This window comes from Euprymna scolopes, chromosome 9, assembly GCF_053919585.1.
Source record: "Euprymna scolopes isolate OS-2025 chromosome 9, ASM5391958v1, whole genome shotgun sequence".
Taxonomy (NCBI): domain Eukaryota; kingdom Metazoa; phylum Mollusca; class Cephalopoda; order Sepiida; family Sepiolidae; genus Euprymna; species Euprymna scolopes.
The window spans coordinates 8085152-8091151 of NC_136490.1; positions in this window are offsets into that span (position 1 = coordinate 8085152).

The following is a 6000-nucleotide window of genomic DNA, read 5'->3' on the forward strand; positions in this document are numbered from 1 at the left end:
TTTTATTTTCATTTAATCGCGTTATAGTCATATATTAACGAATGATTCATACTCTAATATTTTTCTTGACAAGACAATCGCTAAATTCCCTTATTTTTTAATCAACTCAATCGATTGCATCTTCTAGTTGAGGACGCATCGCTGTGCACCGGAAGTAACCTTTACAATCTTTCCCCGTAGAGTTAATCCATAAGACATTGTAGTCTACGTTGCATTGGAACAACTTACTGTTAATCTGATAAATTATTTTTTATGTATAATCGTTTGAATTAAGTTATACATGCACAACTCTAGTATCATGCTTTAATCGTACCAAACAAAACATTTATCTCAGACACGCCCCTGTCATATTACTGAACCTGTTTGTTGATTTCATATGCCTGGTCTTACTGCTTTTGCGTGTGTAATAGCTTGAATTTAAAACAGAAAATTCAAGTTTTATTATGCACTTGTATTTTAAACGGAAATATAAAATGTTAAACGCGCCTTTCTAATATCAAAGAATACACGGTTGATTTTATCTGCTATGCCTTTCGGCTAGTGTGATAATAACACTTTTGAAAACACTTGTGATGATATGATGTGTAAGGTGTTGATTTTGGTTAAAGTGATTGTCATTTCTTTAATTGGATACCTTTGATTATCGATACTTATCGAAGATATTCCGATACGAAACATATCTTAGAACATTGCCAGATACATAAAGTAACTTCCCGTTAAATTTCATAAAAATACACTGAGCCGTTTTCGAGTCTATAATGGTAGGAACTCACACACAGATAAAAAAAGTTCCATTTATATAACAGTACATAGATAGGCAGAGCTATACACATGGTCTTTAACCAAACGCACAAACGAATCTGATAAAATTTATCCCCTGCTTAATATGTCTTGTATAAAAATGACAAACTTTTGTGTTAATATGTAGAATCCATAGGTAATTATATTTTATGAATACTTGGAATATTGTTTCTTATTTAAATATTTAATTCAGGTTTAATTCATATTTTTAAAGACGATATTTTCTTTTGTAGAAGGTAAATTTTACCATAATGTGAACTGTTAAATAAATATATAAAAGAAATAAATACACATACATAAACAAAAAGTTGCCGCAGCTTATTCAGTAAACATTTTCACCGACTGGAAATATTGTTGTTTCCGTAATTGGTTGGAAACATCGTAACATCTCACTTACTGTTTAATCAAAAGGAAAAAGTTCCGCCGTTTCTTTGAATGTTTTTTTGTTAGTATCAGTGGTTCGTTGTTTTTTTTCTGTTAATGCTCGTTTACGAAGAACAGTTTCTAATCGTTTATAGAAAGTAATTATATTTTAGCATGGCTTAACATTGGACACTGAAACATACAATAAGAAGGTAGGAAAGTAGAAAAGATTTAAATTAATGCGTTAAGATTAATCGGCCGTAATTACTTAGGGCTCGATGTTCGGTTCCTGTAGGATCAAGAATAATAGAATTTCATGGTCCCAGACAATGGGACTAGTGGAAATCTGTTGTGGAGAAATAATTATTTTCGAATAGTGAAGTTTAATAATAGTGGTAAGTGTCTAATTCACTTAATAAGGTTGGCAGATCAATATGATTATAATAGTTATATTTTTCCAAGTACTTACTGGGAGAGTGGGAGGACTTTTCGGGTAGAGTGGACAATAAGAACTACATTCTCTATAGATCTGGGGAATCGTGATTATGTCGTTCCTAGGAATTAGGGAAAGGGTTTGTTATAACGAATAAATTAGTCTGTAACCGAGTGCAAATGTTACATAAGATGGTGAGTATCAGTTTAGACATCATACATTTATATGGGGTGTCTGTTATTGTAAACCTACCCTAAAATGATCCAGGGGAGAATTACTGCAAATAAATCATTACACACAGGAGATAAGTATACTAAAATACATCGAAAGAAGCGATAGATTACAAGAGGAAAGTGTGGAAAAGTAATGTCACATTTTATTGCATTGCCTTACTTTAAAGAAGGTGACCTATTTTTTTTTTAAATAAATGGAGTAGTTGTAAGAGAAATAAACATTACTAATTGTATAAAGGAGTGTGTAATGAAAATACAGTGTAAATACAAATGAGTTATAATAAACATCCTATAACTTAAAGTCAGAACATTCCCATGGGGATGAAATTTAAACGCTTCTGTATTATTCGAATACTCTCGAATATGAATAACATTTCACCCGGCGCAAACTCCGACTATTATTAGGGTTATTACATCAAATTCAGAGACCTAGCTGTGAAATTCAAGAACCTGCAATGAATTTTGAATGGAACCCTTTATTTAATCACTATTATTAAAAATATAGCGTTAAACCTTTTCTAAACTACACTAGCCTTTGTTATATTTTAACACTAAATTCAATTTATATATATATATATATATATATATATATATATATATATATATATATATATATATGTTTATGTGTGTCTTTTACGTATGTATATATATATATATATATATATATAAATATCTATATAAACATATAAATATATGCACATATATATGTACATATATATATATATATATATATATATATATATATATATATAATCGCGAGACAATTTCCTTTCTTCCTTAATTTGTTTTCCTAATTAGATTTCCGATTTAAAAGAGCTCTTGTCTCAAAAGAGCTTATTGTTCACTTGTTGAAAAGACTTCACAGGAAACCGTCCCTTTCGAAATATTAAGAAATATTTCTAAAGATCAATTTATGAAAAGAGTATTTTTTGCACGATATTCATATTATTGTTTTTTAGTCGACCAACAATGATTTTTTTCTTTCCTCAGAATTTGTCGCTGTATGTCTTATAAAGAAATTAATGCCAAACCGATTAATAGAAAGATAAGGTCGTTTATAAAGGTCGCCGTTGGATTTTATACGATTGATACTAAAAAAAATGAACGTGATAAAACATTGTTTACCGATGTGATTTATTGGACCTCCTATTATTTGATTATTAAAGAAGTTACAGGCTCTTATTAAGATACTATAATTATATATATATATATATATATATACTATAATATATTATACTATACTTTTAATATATATAGTGCATGCTGTATATATATATATATATATATATATATATATATATATATATATATATATATGTTTTGCAAAAATTACCTGTTTCTCGCCCGGATTCTGACTTGCGATGAAAAATTGGGTCTTTGCAATAACCGGCGACGATCAGCTTAATAGTTAGACGTCGATGGAGCTCCACGACACTTGCCAAAGCCAGGGCGGTACCAAAAGTAGGTCATGCTTGATGTTCGGTGGTCTGCGACCGGTCTCATCCATTACAGTCCTTGAATGCAGGCGCAAGTATTACGGCGAAGTGCTATCAAACAATAGATGAAATGATCAGAAACTTTGACTGCAACACTCAGCATATTATCAGTAAAATTCCAATTCTCTTTCACGACAAAGCAAAACTGCACGTTGCTAAACCCAGCCTGCAGAAGTTAAACGAATTTAGCCAAAATACGTGCATCATTTGCCATACTCTCCATTTCTCTCCTCTAACGACTAATAATTATTCAAGCATCTCGACAACTTTATGCGTGGCAAATGTTTCAAAACGATTTCAGCAACTTTATCAGCACCAAAACGCTAGGTTATTACGTTGCTGGTATGAATATATGTGTTTTGTGTAGGCTCTAATGGTGCTTATTTTGATAAATAATTTTTTTATTTGAGCAGATATATGTTTACACTGAGAATCTAGTTAATCAATCTTTTTTCATCTCATCCCTCTTTATACCTTATTTGTGATATCAAGAAGACATCTATTTAAGTCAATGATGAATTCGTAAAATAATTTAAAGATTATATCCCTCATCTATAACGAATCTTGTTTGTGAGAGAACTGCAATTGAAATAGTTCTCTATTACGAGTAACTCATGACTTATTTCGCACGCTATTAAATCATAGTTATGCCCAGTATTCTCTGTTGCGTTCTTTCATCTTTAATGGCCTTGCATATATCTTAGCAAACGTAACAAATCATGTGTAAATTTTTAACAATTTAGTTGCTTCTCAGAGTACATCGGAGCCCGAAAGAGGAATTGTTTTAATGAATTTATGTATTTTATTTGTATATGGCAATACTAGAGAATAGGAACATTTATGTGCAATAATTTTGATAACATAAATAAATCTAAAATGGACAGAAAACCTTTTTTTTAGCAGATATGTCAGATTATATGAATTTCCTCATGGCAAGAATTTGATATTGAATGTTTTTGTGACATAACAGATCCCCAGTATATAAAGCACCATAAAAGTAAAACCTTGAAACAAGGATATCATCTACATTTTAACGAAAATATTCCACCCCTTCTCAACACTTTGTGTAATACTAAATTGAACGAAACATCTCCTACACTTGACATTCGAACTATGTGAACGTTGAAACACAGAGTTCAATAGTATCGAACATTTTTAGGAGCGATTATATACATGCAAATATATTAAAATATACACATAGCTGATGATATAAAGATGAACATAACTTGTTTTTTATTATTACTATTTCAGTAGTCCATTATGTATATGAAATAGAGAACATATACCTAAAATATTTGAATAAATCCGCTTATATGTTTACCTAAGTTACTATAAAAAAATAGTTTATTAAAAGTATTTAGCGGAACCCGTTTCTAAATAAGTAACTATATAGAAATGTATATAGATAAACGCGTACAAATGATGTCTTTAATGAACATGATATAGTTCATCGAGGCAAATTCGAATAGATTTCGCTTTTTCGGTTGTCTTTTTATGAGGATTATACCAAGCTCGTTTCAGAAGTAAAACCTTCTATTTTTGAAACTTAAACACCTGAAGGGCTGCGAATACTGAAGTTGTTCAATTAAAACAAGCGATCATTATTCGCAATGCACTTTATCCAGGAATTCAATGAGTTATCTTTCCCTTTTATGTGCGTAGAGGTCAGAGGTTCCTTTCTTATATCTCACATTTCCAATACCTGCAACACAGATATAAACTTACCGGTTACGATGACATCAATTCATTTTTTTTAAAATAAAAATGCAATCTTCTTTGATTGATTCGGGTGGAATAAAAATAGAGACATTACTTTTGGGACGCCCTTCTATGAAAAAAGTTTGTCGTTTCACACAAGTAGATATGATCTTATAACAATAAAATATATACAAACGAAACACATTGTAATTTCTGTCAAGTTGTGCACCAAGGAAATTCTCGAATAAACATGTTAATATCACATGGCAATTAAAATCCATAGTTATTTACATAAACACAATATTGAACTTGAAAAAATATTGAACAATTATGTTTACACTCTTCAAAGTAATTTAAATGTGTTAGTATTGAGGGGAATATGTAAAACCAAAATTGGAAGCAGAAAACTTAATGGCCACTTTATATCGTAACGCCTTAATTTGTGTGTTTAAATAAGAGGCCTTATTATTGGAACGAACCTTACATTAAGAATTTGTAATGAACCTTACCACTGTAGCAAATAGTATCTCTGATGTTTAAAATAATTACTAAATGTGTAATTAATGAATAACGGTTATTTTATTACCATATTATGTTTTCCTTTACATATCACAGCGTTTAATCGAAAATTTATATAAACTCCAACACAATATTGAATGAATAAAGAAAAACATAATAAATATTTCGTGATTTTATATCGCAAACCAAAACCAGATAACGTGGCTAAAATGTTTTGCTTATATGATTCCAGATTTTTTTTATGTATGTTTCAACAGAATTCACTTATAACAGATGCCTGGGCGTTGCGTGTACAAGAGTGTTTACGTGTGTTTTACGTTTGTTAGTGCTCTGAGAAGAAGAATATTAGAAGAGGACAAACAGTATAGATGATTTTATGATAAAGTATTTAAATACTAGTTTAATTTTTTTTGTATTCTGTATTTTGTAATCCCAATATCGAGTATCTGTTACGTAC